Below are 13,772 nucleotides of genomic sequence, written 5' to 3'. Positions count from 1 at the left end.
TACGACTGTTTGGGGTTTTTCCAGCATCGGTTTGACTTTGCTGGTGTTTGCATGCTCATTATATGGTGTTGTCATTGTGTTTTGTCAGTGTTTGGAAAGCTTAGCTGCTGTGGTTATGACAGGTAAGGAGAGCTTTAGAGCCAGCCTTCTGTAAATCATTATACTTCCTCCAGTGAAGTATAATTAGATCAGCTGTTCATGCTGTTGAAGCACCACTTACATTTGCATAATCTACAGCAGGTCTATGCATAGAAGCTCAGGATGTGTTCATCCAGCTGCAATATTTTATTTAAAATAGGCCCATTAAAAGAAAACTGTTTCACAATGTTCACATAATTATGAAGTGTTCTGCTTTTGTTTTTAATAAAAACCAGCAATATCACAATAAGAATGATTTCCATTTTACGTTAACTTCTCCATAAAAGGCCCAGTTTGTATTTTTTGACCAAATTTACTGAGGTATTTGACAGACATAGTCCATATTTTTGGTATTTCTAAAGCAAACTATTTCAGCTGTTTATTCATTTTGAATATTTCAGTGGTCTGAAAAATATGCATTCACTGATAATGTTCACTTTTACCTTTCAGTAGAAATCAAAGTATGTCAGATTCTTGAGGTCAGTAATTTAAATAAGAATAAAAAAATAGATAATAATAATAATAGCAACAACAATAATAATAATTATTAATGTTGTTGTTATTATCACATCTTAACACCAATCACTACAACAACAATAATTAATATAACAATAACCACAACAGCAACTACAACAACTACGACTACAACAATGACGAGTACAACTGTTATGAATAATGATCATTATAATTATTGTTATTGAAGAAGAAGAAGAAGAAGAATTGTTTTTAAATAATAATATTTATTATTGTTGCTATGTTTGTTATCGTTGTAATCACAGTAAATAAATGAATAAAATCTCTGGAACTTGGCTGTAAAAAGTGTGTGAACAGGATGCACTGAGGCAGCTGCTTTGAAAAACATTTAATCACATTTTACAATTAAAAATTTGAACTGACTTGTAAATTAACAATTTATCTCACGAGAAGCTCATTTTCCTAATAACTCAATCAACAAAATGACGAGTACAACAAAAATATTTCAAGCTAAAGGTTAAAAACACGTCAGATTGCAGCGCACAGTGTCGTCTCAGAGCCCTCTAAAGATGAATGTGTGGCTGGTTTGCAGGTTCACGGTTCTTCCCCTCAAACCTCCACTGTGTCCGCTGTTTAAAAAGGGCGGCAGCTTCAAAGAGGCCACAGCGCGCCTTATTTCTCAGCTCATGGTCTGGTTTATTGTCATAAACACGGGGGTTTAGATTTAGAATGGAATGACGCACCGTCGCTCCTCCCCCACGGCCGGCAGCATCACTTAACATGGCGAGGCTGAAGAAGGCCGCCCCACACGCCTCCGCTGCCCTGACCTCAGCCGCTATAAATACGCCCCAGAAAAGTATGAAAAGCCAGCCCTCGTATGAAATTCCTCCCCTGGATAGAGCGGCGAGTGTCCGCCGGAGAAGCGCATCGCAGCCCGGCCTCAGAACGTGAAGGAAATGTTAGAGGGGGCCTATATATACCCCAGCCCTGTGGCCCATGAGAGTATGTTGTGAATTACTGCATAGTAGGAATGTCTGAGGGAGCAAGCATGCTGTCCCCTCCACTTAGAGCACGGTGACACTGAGCTGACAGCGGTAATGGAATAAAAACTCAAAAAGAAGATGAGTTCTTAAAGTAAATGCTTGTCTGAAATGGACAGTATATCCTCTCCTTATGTGGTGTTGGAGCCACTTAGTAGTCAAGCTGCTGTTTGTGGATGAAAAGTGACTCAAGAAGAGAAGAAAAAAATCTCATAATTTCTGCAATTTATGTCATGTGGTTTGGCAGAGGTGTTGGATTTTTTCTTATTTTGGCTTGCAGGAGATATGCAGTGAGTGTAAGTTTTGACACAAGACTCTAAATAAATGATGAACTAGACCTCCTGCTGGCATTCTCAGGTGATCAAGGCTCAGTTTTTTTTTGTCTCAACTTCAGAAATTTACGTTTATCTTTGTACTTTTGCAACAAAAATACTGGAAGTCACACTTAGTGGCTGACATGTAAGACCGTCTCCAAAGAAAATAGTTTTCATCCTTGTTAATGTCCGTATGGTTGTTTTTCTGTATGCTAGAAGACATTTCTTGAGCAAAATAAGCAGAATTTCCACCTTAAAACTACACTATATTGATGACACTCTCAAAAACACAGACTTTTGGATAAACAACCAATCCTGCCCATGTCAACTGTTTAGAGTTAGATCTAAGCTATTTTAATGTGAGCATAAAGCCTCTAAATATGTACCTTTAATACACAGAGGGGTCAGTTCAATGACCAAACAGATTTTTTCCTGTGTCATATTTACAAAATCAGATCATTCTCAATTAGAGACGGAGGCAACGGCAGCGTCTCCATATATGCAGCTAACAATGACCCCTTTCACACACAGATTACAGGATAATGCTGCAAAGACAATCTCCTTTCATGCTGCTTTTATTTAGCGTGGTGGTGTTCTGAAATTAGAGGTGCTACATGGAAGACAAGTGTCACTGTCAGGGTTCTTTTCCTAAACTTGTCAATTTAACTCTGCAACTGACTGAACTACTTGAGTTTTTCAGTAAATGAAGACTAAAATTTCTCTACAATGAGCGTTTGAGAAGTTATGACGTTTTTATCTGTTTTCTGAGGCTTCTAGGAATGTGGAGCATTGGTTTTCTCCAAATGCATCGTGTGACTTCACATTAAAGTGTCATCTCTGCAATAGTAGGTGGCAGTGAGTCTGAGTAGCTTTGATTTAGAAAGTTGGTATTTTTTGTGAATTACCTCTCATTTTAAGACTTTTCACCATGGTGAATTATTGTGTGTTTGCATGTTGCAGGAAGACACTTTGACACTTTTTTTGGTCACGTCTTTTGCAACTGTGCTAGCTTTTGTGTCTTTTCATGCTAGTTTGGGTAGCTGAAGGGACACAGCTTCACTTGCAGCTGCTACTGGTCATATGTAGCGTTCATTTTAGACAGAAGGACTGTGTTCTTGGAGACACCATGGAGTTCCAGATGGGATGTCTATGCCAGGGATTGGGTTCCTGCTTCAGTTCCACCATCAGCTGTAGCTTCTGGTCCTGGTGCTAGCATGAGCAATGGTCAGTCAGACATTCAGCTCATGTTGGTCTATATTAGATAACCAAGAGATGACATCATACCAAATGATCATCTTGCATTAGGTTCTGTCAGGGGCAAGTAGCAATACTCAGGCGTTAACCTGCCAATGCCGGTTGGTTAATAATGTGACATGTGATAGCAAACTTCACAGTACTGAGCACTGGTACTGGCTGTCCTCACCACTAATTAGTTTCTTGCGCTATATCTGCAAAGTCTAGTCTGTTCCTGGTCCCTTTGACACCCAGGAGACTCAGAATTATTACGCTTTTTTTCCATCATAATTGTTAAATATACATTTTTGCTGTCTTCAGTGTCAAAAAGTACTTTTACAGTCCATACTGTTAAATTAGATCTAGCTTTGCTGCTCCATGTTTTGTGATGTCAGGTAGTAGTTGTGTTTTTTAAGATGTGTATTTAACTCTATAATAGAAATGACTGTAAATGTTATTACAGTGCATATATGCTGGTCTGGTCTAGTCACCTTGAACAGGCTTCATGAAAGGAGCAAATACCTGCAAACATACAGTACTTTAGCCCTTTTCTTTGTGTGGCTTAGATCCCTGCAATGTCTACCTATTAATCTACAGGAATTGCAAGGAATCCCAAATACAAACACAAGAGATCTGCACTCAGAAATGAGCTGCAAGACTGATGCTGTGTAAGTTTCATGAGGAATTAGTACACCAAGTTGTGGTCAGAATTACAACCAGCCTGCATAAGAAATGCATCTCTGCTGCTCCCTTTACGAGCATCAACATCTGCTCTGCTCACTGTAACGTTACAGAACCAAATCCAGGGATCATTGTACTTTCTCACAGTTGGAGAGGAACACAATGTTATGGGCTCACTGTCAGCAGTTCCTCCCCCCACAGACACTCCCTAAGGCCTTGACACGTCTTTCATTTTTTCACCGTTGACCTTCAGCTCATCAGGTAAGAACAGACCAGAGGAGGAGGTCAGCGGTGTTTGCTGAACTTTCCCACCCAGTGAAAACAAGTCCTCATCTGTTCCCTCCGTAGGCCTCTGAGTGTTTTCATTTCATCAAACCCCAACCCCCCGTTTCTCTATGTCAACCTGGCAAGTTTCCTGCTCCATCCGGCGCTCCGGTCCCACCACAGCTTCCTCTTTTTAACAGATTACCATCAGCAGCCCCACCACGCTCTGCTTGCTGGTCTAACTGCACAGTTCAGCGGGCAAATCACACAAGCAGCTTCTTCTTCCTCTGTCTGTCCGAGGATAGAGGCCGTTATGGAGGCATCAGTTTCCCTCTCATGAATTGTACATGGAGCAGTCTGTGAGGAGGGCGGCCACACCTGGAGAGGAACACGGGAGGAGAAATGAACCATTAAATCTGATGACAGTATTAGAGATCCCCCACTGAGGTAATGGAGCATCCAGATGGCAAAATCACAGGAGCCTCCTTGACTCATTTTAGGTCATCGACAGTCATCCGAGATGGATCTGGTGTGTGGTCTGACTGTTTATCCGTATAGCCATGATACGCCTCTACCAGCATGTTGTGAGTCCTCTAGTTCATCACTACTCGCCTAATTCAGACCAGGTTTTTCATGGTTCCAGAGCAATACCAACACTTTGAGCAAGAAGCGTTTACAGCAGGGAATATCAAGACCGACAAGAACGACTAATAGTTTGTGACTGGAGTAGACTATCAAACAAGACGGCATGGTCATCAATATCCCCCGCCACATGTGATGTCTATGAGTCTATATCCAAAATAGTGATCAAGGGCCATAACTCTGTTAAATATTATCGCACAGGTCTCATTTTCGAACTTGATCAAGGTGTCCATGGTGTAAAGCTACACACTAAATTTCGTAATCCTAGCTGTAATAGTTTCCGAGAAAAGCTGTCCCCTTCATGTCGGACGGACGAACGGACGGAGGCCAAACCTATATCCCCCTTTTCCACTTCATGGAGGCGGGGGATAATAAAATGAAGGAAAACTGAGCTTAGCATGGATGTGAATCGAAGCAGAATGCGTGTGGAAAACCAGTGATGTCGTTATTTGTTTCACTTCATCATCAGTTTCCAACTTGAAGCTCTTTTGAAAATGTACAGAACTTATTAGCTCAATTGTACATGCCAGATCATCAATTATAAACTTTGATTGATGACAGCAAAACATCGGCCGTCGGGTAAAATGAGATAAATGATGACTTCATCGGCTTGCTTTGCGGTTCTCATCAGAAGTTCAGAGGGAGCTTCACGACCAAACCTAGTACTGGAATGGATGTATACACAGATGTAATGATGTGCTGCTGTGGCGGTTCTCTAGTCCCCTGAAAAGCAAACTGGTTCTTAGAGCGTTCACAGCTGAACCTTTTCTGAACCAGACCACCAACCCAGAGCTTACAGTCAGTTTTGTATTGGTGGAAAAGGGGGAAACTGAGGCCTTCTGTGGCACCAGTGGTACCAGCTGAACATGGTGTTGTCAGAGCTTGATGATGTTGTCTAATACAGTCAGAGTTTTCTTAGCAAATCCTCGAAGGAGTGGACCAAAAATGCAGGAAGCCAAATAGGACTCCATTGGTGCATGCTGTTTGTGCTTTAATCAGAAACAGGATGGTTTTATTGCCTAGCAGGTTTTCACCTACAAGGAATTTGGCAGTAAACAGTAACATATAGATTTAAAAAGTGTTACGAGACAGTAACAGAATTTCTTCTTCTAGAAAAATGTTCATGACTGCATTCTGCAAACTGCTTAAGCATCATTCCCTGTTCTCTAAAAGGATTTCAAATTGATTTACATTATAAATTTTAATATAATATCCTAACTTCTGGGCTTGCTTTGGTCTCCAGTACATGATTGATGATTTATGACTCGATGAACATGTGATTGTAGTTACTGCTGTTTAGGTTTGGTGCACTGGGTTTAATTTAATCGAATTAATCATTTTATGTTTTGTGATGTCTTCAGTTAAAATGTAAGTCAAGAAAATGTCTGCATAATCTCATAAAATTCCATTGAAAGACTCAAACCACCAGCACGGAATGTCGTGTCTAGGGATGCAAATTTTGAACAACCTGTTTAGTGATAATGTGCAGTCTGATCATTTATTAATCATTGCATGTTCTGATTAAAGTGCTTTGAAAGACAATCAGCCCATGGTGATGCTACCATGCAGAACTGAGCTCATCTAAGACATAAAAGCTCCGACCAGGAGGCATTAAGGGTCACAGGAGACGTTCTCATGAACTTCACTAGTTAAACTCTGCTTGCCAACATGAAAATCCTAGCTGTCCACGTGACCAACTCCTTGGATCACTGCAGTGTTCAATACTAAGAGCCAGGTACTGCAGCTAATCTGCAACACATTTCTGACGTCTTGTGCCTTATTGGTTAAAAGAATAATTAATTTTTGACATCCTTAGTTGTGTCTAAACACTTTCCTGCCTCCTGACTTACCAAACTAACTGTTTTCTAATGAAAATGTCATTCATTCCAAAAAGATAATTTCCTTCAAACAACTAAAACCTGAATAATTTAAATAGCATCACTCAAACAGCCTATTTAACTGAACTGTTCCGTCTCAGATTTGATTTGTGTGGGTGGTGTTTCCTCAGAATGAAGTACAGGGCCTGTGTTAATGAAGAAACATTCGCTCAGTGGTTTGTCTCTCTGATGTGTTTTTAATAGTTTCTGGAGAACAATGGAGCTCTATGGGGCAGAGGAATATGATCCACCAAGCTTTGGCTGCACTGACGATGCGAGCCGTTATTGACAGTAAGAAAAAATCGAAAGTATCAGCAAACGTCTCCTTTAAGAAGAGCTACATTCCTATCAGTGTATGTATGTGCATGTGCTGTGTATATCTGGAATATACAGTACATGTTGCATAGCAGTATGAACCCATTAGGATCCCCGCATGCCTTGTGCATGTTTGTATGGTGTTGCATGGTGACTAGCTGTGTGTTTGCGGTGGGATGTCTGCAGGTTTAGTGGAAAAGCCTCTGAGGCACAGAGTACTCTGTGGGCTCTATTATATTACCTACACAAAGCAGGCAAATGGATGCTGTATTAGCTGCTCAGACAGAGGAAGCAGAGATGAACAGACAGCCGGGCAGCAGTTAATGGTTGTGTGGACAAATCTGCTGCGTGAACCAGCGTTGAAGTTGTCGTAATTTTACACACACGATCCCAACCTGAGAGACACACTTATTTCCTTAATTTCTTTCTCTGCATTAGCAATCGGCGTCTCCTCTTTTCTTGTTTACAACCTCTCAAGCTGCCATTAATGGATGATGGGCTGCTGGTGGTTAAAAGCTTGAGCAGAATAAATCCCGCTTCATGCCACCTGTTTGGCATCCAGATGGTTTTCTTTCTTTCTCGGACATTAAAAACTTTCCATTTGTCAAATCAGCTAAACGTGAACATGGAAAGCTGCTTTGGTTGTGACTCACAGGAAACATCCCGGGTCAGTATTTGTGAGCGGTTTCTGCTTTATTTACAGCTGAAACCAAACTGTAAAAGCCGATAAAGCGCAGCAGATAGAGGTGTTGCTGCCTGTCATGTGGCAGTTCAGGGGAGGCCAACGCGTGTCTGACGGGACGGGCGAGCTTTGGATGGACTTTAGCCACCCCCCACTCTGTGATCAAGGCTCCCAGTCGCAAACTTCCAGAGTGGGACGAGGGGCCATGAATGCAGGGCTTTGTCCGGTTTGTGGTCATCACATTCCACTGGAGCCACTCTGCGGCGTGCAGCAGAGCGGAGGAGAGGGCAGGCCAGGCCAGGCCAGGCCAGGAGAGGGGAGGAAACACAAATCAGAATCCATGCCCAGTCACACTGCCATGCGACATGTTGATCAGAGCTGAAGATGCTTGTGGTTCGATGTACAGGAAGTAATCTCCACTTTTTTTTTATAGCTTATGGTGAATTCTATACATGTTTCCTGAGTGCTCTCTAGAAAAAGTGCCAGAACAGTGAGAAAACAGAACAGCAGACGACAAAATGACCAATTTCTGCTGATCCCACATAAACAGAGGAGAGCATCATAATTTAATCATTCCTATTTCTATTGTACATTTTCAGTTATAATCATAATTTATTAAGAAACCTAATGATGAATGACAGTTTCTCTGCTATCACATGCTGATAAAACATTACATTGAATGTATTTAGGCTCTAAATAATGTTTATTGGCCTTTCTTGGTCATAAATATTCTGTATCGATCCTAAAAGACACACATCAGTCCATCCCTACTGCAGCCCATCTGAACCTCACAGATGTTTACTTCCATTAACACCTCCACTGATGACCATTTCTGTTAGTCCGTCACCTAACAGTCTTTATTTTGAGGCTTTGTTTGTAGTTGTTCACATGTAAATCAGGTTTTTAAGCATCCATAAGCTGAGCTAGCATCCTCCTTCGAGGCAACCGCCGGACTGCTGCTGTGATTGTGGTTATTTTTGGCCAAACGTTTATAAAGGGGAAAGAGGTCTAATGTTTCCGTGCTGACTCAGGAGTTGAATTATTCACCCTGGGCGTGTGTTTTAACTCTCACACTCAGACCTCCTCCCCAAATTAGGGAAAAGGCAGCGTGTGCTTGTCATCTAGGCATGACAGGAAGGGAACATGAATGATAGAAACCTCATATGGTTACACAATGAGTCACCATCATGCAAAGTCGGTCAGAGGAATATCTTGTGCCTTAATCACGAATAAAGGATGCTGCATTCCTCGCGCTGGTGCCACTGAGGATGTGAAACATGTGGTCAACTCATGTGCAAAGTGCATCGAGCTTTAGAGCCAAAAAGACGATTCAAGAAAGGAATTGAGGAAGTTATTGTCCGAGCGTCGTAATTTCCTGTATTTTTTCTCCAAGCATGCTGCACAAACTGTCTCCTTCCCTTCCCATAATCCTCCCCCATCACTCCCTCCAATCACTTGTTAAATGTTCCGTTTACTACAGTTCTCTCAGTACCCTTTTTACAGCTGGTCGTAGTCTGTGTCCTCTCGCACAAAGAGGTGTCTGTCAGTGTTGATGGGAGACTGTGCACAGCTGGACCCTGGCAGCATGGGAACAAGGCTTGGACGACGGACCTGGACCTGCTGGATCCAGACGGACTCTGTGACCGAAGCCGTTTCTGCCCCACGATTAACGGCCTTCCAAACCCACTGTTGTCTCTGAGAGAGGTGCTGCAGTTAAAGCTGAAGGCAGAACAGCTCTCCTTTTCTTCTTTGGCATGAATGTCCTTATAAAGAACATATTTTTTATGGCACGTTGTTTCAACATTGACTCCTAGGATCACTGCTGGAAAAGTGTGAGAACTGAAATCCTCATCCAGTACTTTTAAACTGTAGTGCTGCAGTGTCAAACTCATTCTATTCTATTCTATTCTATTCTATTCTATTCTATTCTATTCTATTTGATCTGAAATGAACCAGTAAAATGATCAAAACGACAAAAGTCAGACAAAAAAGACAAAAAACAACAAAAACAAGACAAAATATAACTAAAAAGAGACATAGAATGACAAAAATGAGACAAACGGCACAGAATAAAACAAGGAAACATAAGTGAGACACAAAGGAAACACAATGAGCAATCTAAACAACTTGTCATGGTCTAGAAATTATTTGAAATTTATAGTTTTAGTAATTTTCAATCTGCAGTTAATGTCCTAAAGGGGAACTTCGTTTTTTTTCAACCTGGTGTCTGTTTTCATATGTAATTTCATACATGTGAGTGATGGAGAAATGAATTTTCGACATGGCTCCAGTATTTAGCCAGGCAGGCAGCTTAGCAGCTCAGCTAGCAGCTCGGCTAGCAAAAACTATGGGGCAGCTTGTCCCCCCGCGTCAAAGTCCGCCCTAACGTGCTTTTTTCCCCACACTGACCGGCTCGGATAGTCTCAATGAGTGTCCCACAACATACTAGAGATGAGAAGTGAACGAAAACCTCCACATTACCTGGCGATCGCTCTTTGTTGTGGTCTGTATCCAAATCTCAGGACGCTAGAAAGCAAATCTCGTTCTGAAATCGCGCAATAGCTAGCACCAAAACGGGTGTTTTGGCGCGAGTTCTTGCATCACTCTCTGCTAGCTGAGCTGCTAAGCTGCTTGCCTGGCTAAATACTGGAGCTATGTCGAAAATTCATTTCTCCATCACTCACATGTATGAAATGACATGAAAACAGACCCCAGGTTGAAAAAAAACGAAGTTCCCCTTTAACATGTCTAAACAACTTGTCAAGATCTAGAGATTATTTTAAATTTACATTCATTTCCGCATCTGTGTCGTCATCCTGACCACCACATCAAACAAACTAAAGTCAAAACTAAGAAGGAAGAAGGTTAAATGTATAAAATTTAAACAGAAGAAATATATAAAAGCTGCAGCAGTGCATGAACAACAGAGTTCCACCAAAACAAACTCTGCTGACTGACCTGGTCATACTGCACAGTGTTCAAAGTCTTCTCTGTAAGTTTTACACTTTTAAAGTCATCGTATGTTTAACAGCCCTGCTCTAGTCTCAGATCAGAAGAAAAAAAAGACGCTCAGTTTGACTCAATAATGCAAAAACACGTGTCCAGTATAATGACACGAGGAATGGGGTCCACACACATTGAACATACACACAGCTGTGACTACACCATTCTCTGTGCGTACTGCCAAAGGTCAGAGTGCATCAACGGAGATATCGGATGAATCCAAAGGCATGTTCTCATGTCAGGACACACTCTGCTGCAATCTAACCCTGCTGCCATTTAGCAACTTCTAATTAGATTTGCATGAAGCATAGTTAACATTCAAATGTGTTATTGTGTTGCTTCCATTTCAGCATTTGCCAAAGCGTATGTGAGAATTTACCACCAAAATGAGCTCTGCATCAAGCACAGGAATGATTTCAGTTTCAGTTTGAGCATTTAATGATGCCGTTGTTCATTCTAGCTGCTTTTCTTTGTGTAAATATCACAATGCGCATTTGACAACGAAACACATTTTTCCGATTAAAACATAAATTCACGCACACACGCTGTCTGGATTCTTCTCTAATAGCTTATGCAGGCCAAACAAAAGGCCAAGGAAGATTCAGATTTACCACCACAAGGCGGAGAAAGGCATTTAAAACCATGGCTTTTTTGTTCAGAGGCATTTTCCAACCTCTGCGCCCTCCCTCTCTCTCTGAAATGCCAAAGGCATCTGGTTGACAGCTCCTCACAAGCTTTCAAATTGTTCTCCTTTTCCCAAATTTGGACTCGAGTAGAATGGCACTATTGTCAATGCGCTCAACAAACTAGAACCAAATTCATTTGTCTTTCTTGGCAGCTTAACGCTCAAAAAATGGCCGCAGTGGGAACTTTTCCATTCTCATGATGTGTTTATCAGAAACGAACCGGCACGACATTCATTCAGCCGAGATGAGAAGATATCATAGCTGGAGCAGACGTGGAAATTATGGCCACATGGTTACCAATTCTGGCTTCACAGAGAGGAGAGCTGAGCTGAAAAAAATGCTCCAGAGGAATTCCAAGTGGCCACCTTCTCAGTCTCTGTCAAATCCCAGCCCTGAGTATCACACTGGCCCCCATCGGAGTCCATTCTAACCGGGATAATGACGCTGTTTTACTGCATTCATGATGCCATGTCAGGTGTATGTGCCACGTGAGGGGTGCCATGAGCTGACATGGATCTGTGGCAGCTTCAGCGTGGACAGGATGATCTGCAGCAGCTGGGAATGCACAATGACCCCCGATGGGAGGAGCCAAGGTCAGCAAAAGTGAGGTCAAAAGAAAAGAAAGACGGGACCTGTTGCTCGGTGTCGAGAGGTAACGCAGGGCTTGACCCCAGAGACATGTTATGGATGTTGTAGCACCATGGTGTAACAAATTCTGGTAGGAAAAAGCAGCGGGATGTTTTGACACAGTTTGCTCATATTTCCAAGTCTTTAGTTTTTTTATTTCATGGACTTTTTTTTCTACAGAGCCAGACTGATACCAGGTTTTTGTGGCCAATACTGATTTAAATTCTTATGTATGAGCAAGTATTGTTTATAAAAAAAGTTATCTGTATGATGTAGAAAAGTGCAAATGATGGGGTCATCATTTAGGAACTTTTTTCACAAATTATTTAGCAGCTCCTCATAAGGACACTGCTTGACTCCACACCATGCTAGCTCTGTTATGACACGCAAGTTATTTATAACTGAAAACATATATTTATTATTCATTACTTAGGAACTTTCTGCCAGCGTATGTCACTACCTAGTTATCAAACCACTTCACACACTGAACACTTCACATTCTAAATGTTATTCATTCTATCTGGAAACTTACTTGCAACTTCTTTTTCAATTTGCATGTCCAAGCGCATTCTTATTGTCACATTCTGCTTCTCTTGTATATTCTGTTGATTTTTTCCATGTTATATTTTATATATTTTATCTAATTTGATTTAACCTTTATTTTATACCCTCACATTCTGTGTTGTCTCATTGTTTATCCCTTTATTAAATGTCCATGCTGCTGCAACAACTTTATTTCCCTCTGAGGAACAATAAAGTCGTCCAAATCTAAAATTAGCATGAAGACACCACTTGACTCCTCACCATGATCTACTCTACTACATGTGCTGCCAACAGTCAGAGCAAAGCGGCTCTACTGGACAAACTATGCAATGACACTGTTTCTATGTTACCTCAAGCATCTGTTTTCTACCTAAAGTCTGGACACATAGGAAATCTCATCAGCTATCTTTTTTTTTGAGTCTACAGATTAAATATGGCTTTGTAGAAAGAAGAAAGAGTTGAACTGGTGCTCCTCAGAGGACGTGAAGGATGGACATATGGACACCCAGGGTTAGTGTTACCTTTAGGGAAGTGACTTTTGGAGCCTAGAATGAATTTTATGATCAATTCTTTAGTTTCAGCTGATATATTTGGTCGTCCAGGATGGGGTTTGTCCGTGATGCTGCACCATGGAAAAGCCAAGTGGAAATCCTCCTTGGATGACTTTTAAATTCATGTCCATCCTTCACATCATCTGAGGAGCACCAGTTCAACTCTTTCTTCTTTCGACCAAGCTATATTTAATCTGTGGCTTCAAAAATAATGTATAGTTAATGAGATTTCCTTTGTGTCTAGACTTTAGGAACATCATGCATGAAGTTCTGTAAAGGAAAGTTTCGTCTCTGCATGTTTGGACAACATTTTCACAGATACTGATATATCTATGATAAGATGATTTTGGTTTTCTCCATTCCTATTACCATCAGGGGATTCTGATGGTACACCAATAAAAAAGTACACACAAGCCTTCCTCCAGCGCTGAACAGTCAAGAATTTGTAAAATCCGAGCACATTTAGCAGTAGTCAACACTCGTCACTGTTTCAGTTTCTTCTGCCTCTAATCCTCTGTGTGAGTGCTGCCAGCCCTCCTGCTCTGGGTCTCGCTGAAACACAAGCTGCTGTGGTGAACTCACAGTTGTTTAACACAGTTTTTTTTTTTCCCGTGCTGCGTTTGAGGCGACCACCCAAGGCCCTCTTACCGCACCGCATGCTGTTGTTCCCAACCAGAGGCGGAGGAAGGCCTTCCGTGTTTT

The 13,772-nt window shown here is 41.5% G+C and overlaps 1 protein-coding gene across 4 annotated transcripts in view; it reads left to right on the top strand.

The window, feature by feature from the left end:
* rpl38 (ribosomal protein L38) overlaps positions 1–13,772 on the top strand; it is a 1,167,099-nt gene that overhangs the window by 431,436 nt on the left and 721,891 nt on the right. The gene's annotated exons all lie outside the window — the stretch shown is intronic.

This window comes from Acanthochromis polyacanthus, chromosome 19 (assembly GCF_021347895.1).
Source record: "Acanthochromis polyacanthus isolate Apoly-LR-REF ecotype Palm Island chromosome 19, KAUST_Apoly_ChrSc, whole genome shotgun sequence".
Classification (NCBI taxonomy): Eukaryota; Metazoa; Chordata; class Actinopteri; family Pomacentridae; genus Acanthochromis; species Acanthochromis polyacanthus.
This window is presented reverse-complemented; position numbering and strand designations above follow the sequence as displayed.